The sequence below is a fragment of the Procambarus clarkii genome, chromosome 12, assembly GCF_040958095.1.
Source record: "Procambarus clarkii isolate CNS0578487 chromosome 12, FALCON_Pclarkii_2.0, whole genome shotgun sequence".
Taxonomy (NCBI): Eukaryota; Metazoa; Arthropoda; class Malacostraca; order Decapoda; family Cambaridae; genus Procambarus; species Procambarus clarkii.
This window is the reverse complement of record NC_091161.1, coordinates 11,386,255-11,400,401: the sequence shown is the minus strand read 5'-3', so window position 1 is coordinate 11,400,401 and position 14,147 is coordinate 11,386,255.

Here is a 14,147-nt window from a genome sequence, read left to right as displayed (position 1 = left end):
AGAAATGAAATGTATGCTCGTGATGGGGTGCATCTATCGAGAGCTGGGGTTGTTGCTGTTGCGAACTCGCTAGAAGAAGTGGTTAGAGGTGTTTGTTTGGGTTTAAACTGTTAGTAGATAGAGGTATGGGAATTGATTTGGAGGAAGGAGGTAATAAAAGTATGTGTTTGTGGGAGAAAGGAATTGGCAAAACGATCAGGGAAAGAGAAGGTCCGCAAAATAACAATTCACTTAGGGTATATTACACTAACAGTAGAAGTCTAAGAAATAAAATTAACGAATTAAATGCTCTTGTCTGCACAGAAAAAATAGATATTATTGCACTTACCGAAACGTGGATGAATGTAGAAAATAGAGAACTATTAGCTGAATATCAAATATATGGATTTAAACTATTTCACACAGATAGATATATTAGACGAGGAGGTGGAGTAGCCATATATGTTAGGGACAATTTGAAATGTAGTCTCAAAGAGGGAATCAAAACAGAGCCACACACAGAAACTATTTGGATTGAATTAAACGAAAAAGCTAATAATATTATAATAGGAGTAATATATAGGCCACCAAATTTAGACAGAATGGAAGCAAAGCATCTATGGGATGAAATATCTAGAGCATCTAGATCTAACAGTATTTATGTCATGGGTGACTTTAATTTTAGCGGAATAAACTGGTTGAACAAAACAGGGAATAGTGAAGCAGAAGATTTTCTAGAATTAATTGACGATTGCTTTCTTACGCAACACATTAAGGAACCAACACGGGAAAATAATATTTTAGATTTAGTGTTAACTAACAGGGAAACGCAAATTAATGACATCGAAATAGGGAGTGAGCTAGGGAGCAGTGATCACAAAGAAATCAGATTTAGCATAGAATGGAATAGACCAGTAGGAGAAAATTCTGTTAAAGTGCCAGATTTTCGAAAAGCTGATTTTAATAGCCTAAGAAATTTTTTGGGTCAAATTGATTGGAAAAGCTTGGGTATGGGGTGTGGGCCGGTCTTGGAGCGAGACATGAACCCAGCGATAGGTGACTTAAATGGGGATTTCGATGTGGATTCAATATATAACTTATTTAAGAATATTCTAAACAAAGCACAGGAACGTAGTATACCATACAAATTGAATAGATCGTATACTAATTACCCAAAGTGGATAACAAAGAATTTGAAGAACCTTATAGGTAAAAAGAGAGCTTGGTACAAAAGGATTAAAAATGGGGAGGTCACTTTAGAACAGGAATTCGTACAACTGGTTAGAAATGTTAAAAAAGAGATAAGGAAAGCAAAAAGAAACTATGAAGTTCGCATAGCAGGGCAAGCAAAGACAAATCCTAAAGGGTTTTTTCAGTTATATCGTACTAAGACTAGGGAAAGGATAGGTCCATTAAAAACTGAGACAGGTCAAATAACAGATAGTGATGAAGAGATGAGTAGTATTTTTAATAAATATTTTGTATCTGTATTTACTAAAGAGGAACTTAACAATATGCCTTCAGCCGAACAAGTCTATGTGGGTGGGGACGAGGACAGGTTGACGAGTTTAGCAGTTACCAGGGAGGATGTTCTTAAACAAATAGTAAAACTCAAACCAAACAAATCCCCAGGGCCGGATGAAGTGTTTGCTAGGGTGCTTAAAGAATGCAAAGAGGAGCTTTGTGACCCACTGTCAACCATATTTAATAAATCAATAGAGTCAGGCAGAGTGCCAGAGTTTTGGAAAGTTGCTAATGTGATACCAGTTTTTAAGAAAGGAGATAGATCACTTGCGTCTAACTATCGACCAATTAGCCTAACGTCTATTGTGGGAAAGTTACTCGAATCTATAATAGCAAATAAAATTCGTCTTCATCTTGAAAAACATAAATTAATAATTGAGTCGCAACATGGTTTTATAAATGGCCGTTCATGTTTAACAAATTTGTTATCTTTTTATTCTAGCATTGTTGAGGCAGTTGATAGTGGTAAGGATTGCGATGTTGTATACCTTGACTTTAGCAAAGCTTTTGATACAGTGCCACATGAAAGACTGATTAAAAAAATAGAGTCTCATGGTATTGGGGGTGCTATATTAAGCTGGATTAGGGCATGGCTATACCAAAGGAAACAGAGAGTTAGTATAAATGGAATCAAGTCAGAGTGGGAAAATGTTGTAAGTGGAGTGCCTCAAGGCTCTGTCCTGGGACCTCTGTTGTTTATAATATATATAAATGATTTAGATTCAGGTTTGAGTAGCAACATTTGCAAATTTGCCGATGATACGAAAATCGGTAGGGAAATTAATTCGGAGGAGGACTCACTATCACTTCAAGTTGATCTAGATAGGGTTTTGAAATGGTCAAAGGATTGGCAGATGCAGTTTAATGCTGATAAATGTAAAGTTCTGAGGTTAGGTAATGATGATAGAGTTACAAGATACGAGCTAGATGGTGTTGTGATTGCGAAGTCGGACTGCGAAAGGGATCTGGGAGTTATGATTAGTAAGAATTTAAAACAAAAGGATAAGAACATAAGAAGAACATAAGAACAAAGGTAACTGCAGAAGGCCTATTGGCCCATACGAGGCAGCTCCTATTCTATAACCACCCAATCCCACTCATATACTTGTCCAACCCGTGCTTGAAACAATCGAGGGACCCCACCTCCACAATGTTACGCGGCAATTGGTTCCACAAATCAACAACCCTGTTACTGAACCAGTATTTACCCAAGTCTTTCCTAAATCTAAACTTATCCAATTTATATCCATTGTTTCGTGTTCTGTCCTGTGTTGATACTTTTAATACCCTATTAATATCCCCCCGGTTATGTCCATTCATCCACTTGTAAACCTCTATCATGTCACCCCTAACTCTTCGCCTTTCCAGTGAATGCAACTTAAGCTTTGTTAATCTTTCTTCATATGAAAGATTTCTAATTTGGGGAATTAACTTAGTCATCCTACGCTGGACACGTTCAAGTGAATTTATATCCATTCTATAATATGGCGACCAAAACTGAACTGCATAATCTAAATGAGGCCTAACTAGAGCAAGATATAGCTTGAGAACCACACCAGGTGTCTTGTTACTAACGCTGCGATTAATAAATCCAAGTGTCCGATTTGCCTTATTACGAACATTTATGCATTGATCCTTTTGTTTTAAATTCTTACTAATCATAACTCCCAGATCCCTTTCGCAATCCGACTTCGCAATCACAACACCATCTAGCTCGTATCTTGTAACTCTATCATCATTACCTAACCTCAGAACTTTACATTTATCAGCATTAAACTGCATCTGCCAATCCTTTGACCATTTCAAAACCCTATCTAGATCAACTTGAAGTGATAGTGAGTCCTCCTCCGAATTAATTTCCCTACCGATTTTCGTATCATCGGCAAATTTGCAAATGTTGCTACTCAAACCTGAATCTAAATCATTTATATATATTATAAACAACAGAGGTCCCAGGACAGAGCCTTGAGGCACTCCACTTACAACATTTTCCCACTCTGACTTGATTCCATTTATACTAACTCTCTGTTTCCTTTGGTATAGCCATGCCCTAATCCAGCTTAATATAGCACCCCCAATACCATGAGACTCTATTTTTTTAATCAGTCTTTCATGTGGCACTGTATCAAAAGCTTTGCTAAAGTCAAGGTATACAACATCGCAATCCTTACCACTATCAACTGCCTCAACAATGCTAGAATAAAAAGATAACAAATTTGTTAAACATGAACGGCCATTTATAAAACCATGTTGCGACTCAATTATTAATTTATGTTTTTCAAGATGAAGACGAATTTTATTTGCTATTATAGATTCGAGTAACTTTCCCACAATAGACGTTAGGCTAATTGGTCGATAGTTAGACGCAAGTGATCTATCTCCTTTCTTAAAAACTGGTATCACATTAGCAACTTTCCAAAACTCTGGCACTCTGCCTGACTCTATTGATTTATTAAATATGGTTGACAGTGGGTCACAAAGCTCCTCTTTGCATTCTTTAAGCACCCTAGCAAACACTTCATCCGGCCCTGGGGATTTGTTTGGTTTGAGTTTTACTATTTGTTTAAGAACATCCTCCCTGGTAACTGCTAAACTCGTCAACCTGTCCTCGTCCCCACCCACATAGACTTGTTCGGCTGAAGGCATATTGTTAAGTTCCTCTTTAGTAAATACAGATACAAAATATTTATTAAAAATACTACTCATCTCTTCATCACTATCTGTTATTTGACCTGTCTCAGTTTTTAATGGACCTATCCTTTCCCTAGTCTTAGTACGATATAACTGAAAAAACCCTTTAGGATTTGTCTTTGCTTGCCCTGCTATGCGAACTTCATAGTTTCTTTTTGCTTTCCTTATCTCTTTTTTAACATTTCTAACCAGTTGTACGAATTCCTGTTCTAAAGTGATCTCCCCATTTTTAATCCTTTTGTACCAAGCTCTCTTTTTACCTATAAGGTTCTTCAAATTCTTTGTTATCCACTTTGGGTCATTAGTATACGATCTATTCAATTTGTATGGTATACTACGTTCCTGTGCTTTGTTTAGAATATTCTTAAATAAGTTATATATTGAATCCACATCGAAATCCCCATTTAAGTCACCTATCGCTGGGTTCATGTCTCGCTCCAAGACAGGCCCACACCCCATACCCAAGCCTTTCCAATCAATTTGACCCAAAAAATTTCTTAGGCTATTAAAATCAGCTTTTCGAAAATCTGGCACTTTAACAGAATTTTCTCCTACTGGTCTATTCCATTCTATGCTAAATCTGATTTCTTTGTGATCACTGCTCCCTAGCTCACTCCCTATTTCGATGTCATTAATTTGCGTTTCCCTGTTAGTTAACACTAAATCTAAAATATTATTTTCCCGTGTTGGTTCCTTAATGTGTTGCGTAAGAAAGCAATCGTCAATTAATTCTAGAAAATCTTCTGCTTCACTATTCCCTGTTTTGTTCAACCAGTTTATTCCGCTAAAATTAAAGTCACCCATGACATAAATACTGTTAGATCTAGATGCTCTAGATATTTCATCCCATAGATGCTTTGCTTCCATTCTGTCTAAATTTGGTGGCCTATATATTACTCCTATTATAATATTATTAGCTTTTTCGTTTAATTCAATCCAAATAGTTTCTGTGTGTGGCTCTGTTTTGATTCCCTCTTTGAGACTACATTTCAAATTATCCCTAACATATATGGCTACTCCACCTCCTCGTCTAATATATCTATCTGTGTGAAATAGTTTAAATCCATATATTTGATATTCAGCTAATAGTTCTCTATTTTCTACATTCATCCACGTTTCGGTAAGTGCAATAATATCTATTTTTTCTGTGCAGACAAGAGCATTTAATTCGTTAATTTTATTTCTTAGACTTCTACTGTTAGTGTAATATACCCTAAGTGAATTGTTATTTTGCGGACCTTCTCTTTCCCTGATCGTTTTGCCAATTCCTTTCTCCCACAAACACATACTTTTATTACCTCCTTCCTCCAAATCAATTCCCATACCTCTATCTACTAACAGTTTAAACCCAAACAAACACCTCTAACCACTTCTTCTAGCGAGTTCGCAACAGCAACAACCCCAGCTCTCGATAGATGCACCCCATCACGAGCATACATTTCATTTCTTCCATAGAAGTGTTCCCAGTTGTCTATGAAAGATATTGCATTTGATTTGCAATATCTTTCCAGCCGGCAATTGACACCAAGTGCCCTCGAAATCCATTCATTTCCCACTCCCTTTCTTGGAAGAATGCCACATATGATCGGGATTCCTCCCTTGCTCCTAACTAACTCTATGGCTGTTTTATACCTCTGAATCAGTTCCTCACTCCTGACTCGACCAACATCATTTCCTCCCACGCTAATGCAAATAATGGGATTGTTCCCATTACCAGCCATAATATCATTCATGTTGTTTATAATATCACCAATGCCAGCTCCGGGATAGCAAACCCTTAACCTGTTCCCCCTATCTCTAGCACAAAACGTTCTATCCAAATACCTTATCTGGGAATCTCCCACAACTAATGTTTGCTTAGGTACTTCCTTTACTTTCTGAGGGGCCTGCGCTTCCTTTCTCTTCGTTGCTTTCCCTTTTGCGCGATCCACAGTCTCTCCACAGCACTCGTCCTCCAAAACGTCAAATGAATTTGAAGTTGCTATGGCGTTTGATCAATGCATAAATGTTCGTAATAAGGCAAATCGGACACTTGGATTTATTAATCGCAGCGTTAGTAACAAGACACCTGGTGTGGTTCTCAAGCTATATCTTGCTCTAGTTAGGCCCCATTTAGATTATGCAGTTCAGTTTTGGTCGCCATATTATAGAATGGATATAAATTCACTTGAACGTGTCCAGCGTAGGATGACTAAGTTAATTCCCCAAATTAGAAATCTTTCATATGAAGAAAGATTAACAAAGCTTAAGTTGCATTCACTGGAAAGGCGAAGAGTTAGGGGTGACATGATAGAGGTTTACAAGTGGATGAATGGACATAACCGGGGGGATATTAATAGGGTATTAAAAGTATCAACACAGGACAGAACACGAAACAATGGATATAAATTGGATAAGTTTAGATTTAGGAAAGACTTGGGTAAATACTGGTTCAGTAACAGGGTTGTTGATTTGTGGAACCAATTGCCGCGTAACATTGTGGAGGTGGGGTCCCTCGATTGTTTCAAGCACGGGTTGGACAAGTATATGAGTGGGATTGGGTGGTTATAGAATAGGAGCTGCCTCGTATGGGCCAATAGGCCTTCTGCAGTTACCTTTGAACATAAGAACAAAGGTAACTGCAGAAGGCCTATTGGCCCATACGAGGCAGCTCCTATCTATAACCGCCCAATCCCACTCATATACTTGTCCAACCCACGCTTGAAACAATCGAGGGACCCCGCCTCCACCACGTTACGCATCAATTGGTTCCACAAATCAACAACCCTGTTACTGAACCAGTATTTACCCAAGTCTTTCCTAAATCTAAACTTATCCAATTTATACCCATTGTTTCGTGTTCTGTCTTGTGTTAATATTGTTAATACCCTATTAATATCCCCCTGTTATGTCCATTCATCCACTTGTAAACCTCTATCATGTCACCCCTGACTCTTCGCCTTTCCAGTGAATGCAACTTAAGCTTTGTTAATCTTTCTTCATATGAAAGATTTCTAATTTGGGGAATTAACTTAGTCATCCTACGTTGGAATCGTTCAAGTGAATTTATATCCATTATATAATACGGCGACCAAAACTGAACTGCATAATCTAAATGGGGCCTAACCAGAGCAAAATATAGCTTAAGAACCACACCAGGTGTCTTGTTACACCTGGTGTTACTAACGCTTCGATTAATAAATCCCAGTGTCCTATTGATACAGTGCCACATGAAAGACTGATTAAAAAAATAGAGTCTCATGGTATTGGGGGTGCTATATTAAGCTGGATTAGGGCATGGCTATACCAAAGGAAACAGAGAGTTAGTATAAATGGAATCAAGTCAGAGTGGGAAAATGTTGTAAGTGGAGTGCCTCAAGGCTCTGTCCTGGGACCTCTGTTGTTTATAATATATATAAATGATTTAGATTCAGGTTTGAGTAGCAACATTTGCAAATTTGCCGATGATACGAAAATCGGTAGGGAAATTAATTCGGAGGAGGACTCACTATCACTTCAAGTTGATCTAGATAGGGTTTTGAAATGGTCAAAGGATTGGCAGATGCAGTTTAATGCTGATAAATGTAAAGTTCTGAGGTTAGGTAATGACGATAGAGTTACAAGATACGAGCTAGATGGTGTTGTGATTGCGAAGTCGGATTGCGAAAGGGATCTGGGAGTTATGATTAGTAAGAATTTAAAACAAAAGGATCAATGCATAAATGTTCGTAATAAGGCAAATCGGACACTTGGATTTATTAATCGCAGCGTTAGTAACAAGACACCTGGTGTGGTTCTCAAGCTATATCTTGCTCTAGTTAGGCCCCATTTAGATTATGCAGTTCAGTTTTGGTCGCCATATTATAGAATGGATATAAATTCACTTGAACGTGTCCAGCGTAGGATGACTAAGTTAATTCCCCAAATTAGAAATCTTTCATATGAAGAAAGATTAACAAAGCTTAAGTTGCATTCACTGGAAAGGCGAAGAGTTAGGGGTGACATGATAGAGGTTTACAAGTGGATGAATGGACATAACCGGGGGGATATTAATAGGGTATTAAAAGTATCAACACAGGACAGAACACGAAACAATGGATATAAATTGGATAAGTTTAGATTTAGGAAAGACTTGGGTAAATACTGGTTCAGTAACAGGGTTGTTGATTTGTGGAACCAATTGCCGCGTAACATTGTGGAGGTGGGGTCCCTCGATTGTTTCAAGCACGGGTTGGACAAGTATATGAGTGGGATTGGGTGGTTATAGAATAGGAGCTGCCTCGTATGGGCCAATAGGCCTTCTGCAGTTACCTTTGTTCTTATGTTCTTATGTTCTTATTCGCCTTGTTACGAACATTCATGCATTGATCCTTTTGTTTCAAATTCTTACTAATCATAACTCCCAGATCCCTTTCGCAATCCGACTTCGCAATCTCAACACCATCTAGCTCGTATCTTGTTACTCTATCATCATTACCTAGCCTCAGAACTTTACATTTATCAGCATTAAACTGCATTTGCCAATCCTTTGACCATTTCAAAACCCTATCTAGATCAACTTGAAGTGATAGTGAGTCCTCCTCCGAATTCATTTCCCTACCGATTTTCGTATCATCGGCAAATTTGCAAATGTTGCTACTCAAACCTGAATCTAAATCATTTATATATATTATAAACAACAGAGGTCCCAGGACAGAGTTTGTTCTTATGTTCTTATGTTCTTATGTTCTGGACGGCAAAAATCGCGATTTTCGCCGATACCAGCCAAAAATAGCGCGATTTTTGCCGCTACCGGGCAAAAACCGCGCGATTTTCGCCGCTACTGGCCAAAAACCAATCGATTTTCGCAGCTGGCGGGGAAAAATCGCGATTTTCGGCGCTACCGGCCAAAAATAGCGCGATTTTCGCCGCTACCGGCCAAAAACAGCTCAATTTTCGCCGCTACCGGCCAAAAACTATGCGATTTTCGCAGTTGGCGGGAAAAAATCGCGATTTTCGCCGCTACCGGCCAAAAATAGCGCGATTTTCGCTGCTACCGGCCAAAAACCGCGCGATTTTCGCCGCTACCGGCCAAAAACCATGCGATGTTCGCAGCTGGCGGGTAAAAATCGCGATTTTTGCCGCTAGCGGCCAAAAATCGGGCTTTTTTTGCCGCTAACGGCCGAAAACCGTGCTATTTTGCGCAAAAACCATGCGATTTTCGCAGCTGGCGGACAAAAATCGCGATTTTCGCCGCTACCGGCCAAAAATAGCGCGATTTTCGGCGCTACCGGCCAAAAACAGCTCGATTTTCGCCGCTACCGGCCAAAAACCATGCGATTTTCGGAGCTGGCGGGAAAAAATCGCGATTTTCGCCGCTACCGGCCAAAAATAGCGCGATTTTCGCCGCTAAAGGCCAAAAACCAAGCGATTTTCGCCGCTACTGGCCAAAAACCAAGCGATTTTCGCAGCTAGCGGGGAAAAATCGCGATTTTCGCCGCTACCGGCCAAAAATAGCGCGATTTTCGCCGCTACCGGCCAAAAACAGCTCAATTTTCGCCGCTACCGGCCAAAAACTATGCGATTTTCGCAGTTGGCGGGAAAAAATCGCGATTTTCGCCGCTACCGGCCAAAAATAGCGCGATTTTCGCCGCTACTGGCCAAAAACCGCGCGATTTTCGCCGCTACTGGCCAAAAACCATGCGATTTTCGCCGCTGGCGGGCAAAAATCGCGATTTTCGCCGCTACCAGCCAAAAATAGCGCGATTTTCGCCGCTACCGGCCAAAAACAGCGCGATTTTCGCCGCTACCAGCCAAAAACCATGCGATTTTCGCAACTGGCGGGCAAAAATCGCAATTTTCGCCGCTACCGGCCAAAAATAGCGCGATTTTCGCTGCTACCGGCCAAAAACCGCGCGATTTTCGCCGCTACCGGCCAAAAACCATGCGATGTTCGCAGCTGGCGGGTAAAAATCGCGATTTTCGCCGCTACCGGCCAAAAATAGCGCGATTTTCGCCGCTACCGGCCAAAAACCGCGCGATTTTCGCCGCTACCGGCCAAAAACCGCGCGATTTTCGCCGCTACCGGCCTAAAACCATGCGATGTTCGCAGCTGGCGGGTAAAAATCGCGATTTTTGCAGCTAGCGGCCAAAAATCGGGCTATTTTTGCCGCTAACGGCCGAAAACCGCGCTATTTTGCGCAAAAACCATGCGATTTTCGCAGCTGGCGGGCAAAAATTGCGATTTTCGCCGCTACCGGCAAAAAATAGCGCGATTTTCGCCGCTACTGGCCAAAAACCGCTCGATTTTCGCCGCTACCGGCCAAAAACCATGCGATTTTCGCAGCTGGACGGCAAAAATCGCGATTTTCGCCGATACCAGCCAAAAATAGCGCGATTTTTGCCGCTACCGGCCAAAAACCGCGCGATTTTCGCCGCTACCTTCCAAACACCATGCGATTTTCGCAGCTGGTGGGCAAAAATCGCGATTTTCGCCGCTACCGGCCAAAAATAGCGCGATTTTCGCTGCTACCGGCCAAAAACCGCGCGATTTTCGCCGCTACCGGCCAAAAACCATGCGATGTTCGCAGCTGACGGGCAAAAATCGCGATTTTTGCCGTTAGCGGCCAAAAATCGGGCTATTTTTGCCGCTAACGGCCGAAAACCGCGCTATTTTGCGCAAAAACAATGCGATTTTCGCAGCTGGCGGATAAAAATCGCGATTTTCGCCGCTAGCGGCCAAAAACCGTCCGATTTTTGCCGCTAGCGGCCAAAAGTCGGGCGATTTTTGCCGCTAACGGGCGAAAACCGCGCAATTTTGCGCAAAAATCATGCGATTTTCGCAGCTGGCTAGCAAAAATCGCGATTTTCGCCGCTACCGGCCAAAAATAGCGTGATTTTCGCCGCTACCGGCCAAAAACCGCGCGATTTTCGCCGCTAGCGGCCAAAAATAGAGCGTTTTTTGCCGCTAACGGCCGAAAACTGAGCTATTTTGCGCAAAAACCATGCGATTTTCGCAGCTGGCGGACAAAAATCACAATTTTCGCCGCTACCGGCCAAAAATAGCGCGATTTTCGCTGCTACCGGCCAAAAACCGCGCGATTTTCGCCGCTACCGGCCAAAAACCATGCGATGTTCGCAGCTGGCGGGTAAAAATCGCGATTTTTGCCGCTAGCGGGAAAAAATCGGGCTATTTTTGCCGCTAACGGCCGAAAACCGCGCTATTTTGCGCAAAAACCATGCGATTTTCGCAGCTGGCGGACAAAAATCGCGATTTTCGCCGCTACCGGCCAAAAATAGCGCGATTTTCGGCGCTACCGGCCAAAAACAGCTCGATTTTCGCCGCTACCGGCCAAAAACCATGCGATTTTCGGAGCTGGCGGGAAAAAATCGCGATTTTCGCCGCTACCGGCCAAAAATAGCGCGATTTTCGCCGCTAAAGGCCAAAAACCAAGCGATTTTCGCCGCTACTGGCCAAAAACCAAGCGATTTTCGCAGCTGGCGGGGAAAAATCGCGTTTTTCACCGCTACCGGCCAAAAATAGCGCGATTTTCGCCGCTACCGGCCAAAAACAGCTCAATTTTCGCCGCTACCGGCCAAAAACTTTGCGATTTTCGCAATTGGCGGGAAAAAATCGCGATTTTCGCCGCTACCGGCCAAAAATAGCGCGATTTTCGCCGCTACTGACCAAAAACCGCGCGATTTTCGCCGCTACTGGCCAAAAACCATGCGATTTTCGCAGCTGGCGGGAAAAAATCGCGATTTTCGCCGCTACCGGCCAAAAATAGCGCGATTTTCGCCGCTACCGGCCAAAAACCGCGCGATTTTCGCCGCTACCAGCCAAAAACCATGCGATTTTCGCAGCTGGCGGGCAAAAATCGCGATTTTCGCCGCTACCGGCCAAAAATAGCGCAATTTTCGCCGATACCGGCCAAAAACCGCGCGATTTTCGCCGCTACCGGCCAAAAACCATGCCATGTTCGCAGCTGGCGGGTAAAAATCGCGATTTTTGCCGCTAGCGGCCAAAAATCGGGCTATTTTTGCCGCTAACGGCCGAAAACCGCGCTATTTTGCGCAAAAACCATGCGATTTTCGCAGCTGGCGGACAAAAATGGCGATTTTCGCCGCTACCGGCCAAAAATAGCGCGATTTTCGGCGCTACCGGCCAAAAACAGCTCGATTTTCGCCGCTACCGGCCAAAAACCATGCGATTTTCGCCGCTGGCGGGCAAAAATCGCGATTTTCGCCGCTACCAGCCAAAAATAGCGCGATTTTCGCCGCTACCGGCCAAAAACAGCTCAATTTTCGCCGCTACCGGCCAAAAACTATGCGATTTTCGCAGTTGGCGGGAAAAAATCGCGATTTTCGCCGCTACCGGCCAAAAATAGCGCGATTTTCGCCGCTTCTGGCCAAAAACCGCGCGATTTTCGCCGCTACTGGCCAAAAACCATGCGATTTTCGCCGCTGGCGGGCAAAAATCGCGATTTTCCCCGCTACCAGCCAAAAATAGCGCGATTTTCGCCGCTACCGGCCAAAAACAGCGCGATTTTCGCCGCTACCAGCCAAAAAACATGCGATTTTCGCAACTGGCGGGCAAAAATCGCAATTTTCGCCGCTACCGGCCAAAAATAGCGCGATTTTCGCTGCTACCGGCCAAAAACCGCGCGATTTTCGCCGCTACCGGCCAAAAACCATGCGATGTTCGCAGCTGGCGGGTAAAAATCGCGATTTTTGCCGCTAGCGGCCAAAAGTCGGGCTATTTTTGCCACTAACGGCCGAAAACCGCGCTATTTTGCGCAAAAACCATGCGATTTTCGCAGCTGGCGGACAAAAATCGCGATTTTCGCAGCTACCGGCCAAAAATAGCGCGATTTTCGGCGCTACCGGCCAAAAACAGCTCGATTTTCGCCGCTACCGGCCAAAAACCATGCGATTTTCGGAGCTGGCGGGAAAAAATCGCGATTTTCGCCGCTACCGGCCAAAAGTAGCGCGATTTTCGCCGCTAAAGGCCAAAAACCAAGCGATTTTCGCAGCTACTGGCCAAAAACCATGCGATTTTCGCCGCTACCGGCCAAAAATAGCGCGATTTTCGCCGCTACCGGCCAAAAACCGCGCGATTTTCGCCGCTACCGGCCAAAAACCGCGAGATTTTCGCCGCTACCGGCCAAAAACCATGCGATGTTCGCAGCTGGCGGGTAAAAATCGCGATTTTTGCAGCTAGCGGCCAAAAATCGGGCTATTTTTGCCGCTAACGGCCGAAAACCGCGCTATTTTGCGCAAAAACCATGCGATTTTCGCAGCTGGCGGGCAAAAATTGCGATTTTCGCCGCTACCGGCCAAAAATAGCGCGATTTTCGCCGCTACTGGCCAAAAACCGCTCGATTTTCGCCGCTACCGGCCAAAAACCATGCGATTTTCGCAGCTGGACGGCAAAAATCGCGATTTTCGCCGATACCAGCCAAAAATAGCGCGATTTTTGCCGATACCGGCCAAAAACCGCGCGATTTTCGCCGCTACCTGCCAAACACCATGCGATTTTCGCAGCTGGCGGGCAAAAATCGCGATTTTCGCCGCTACCGGCCAAAAATAGCGCGATTTTCGCTGCTACCGGCCAAAAACCGCGCGATTTTCGCCGCTACCGGCCAAAAACCATGCGATGTTCGCAGCTGACGGGCAAAAATCGCGATTTTTGCCGTTAGCGGCCAAAAATCGGGCTATTTTTGCCGCTAACGGCCGAAAACCGCGCTATTTTGCGCAAAAACAATGCGATTTTCGCAGCTGGCGGACAAAAATCGCGATTTTCGCCGCTAGCGGCCAAAAACCGTCCGATTTTTGCCGCTAGCGGCCAAAAGTCGGGCGATTTTTGCCGCTAACGGGCGAAAACCGCGCAATTTTGCGCAAAAATCATGCGATTTTCGCAGCTGGCTAGCAAAAATCGCGATTTTTGCCGCTACCGGCCAAAAATAGCGTGATTTTCGCCGCTACCGGCCAAAAAC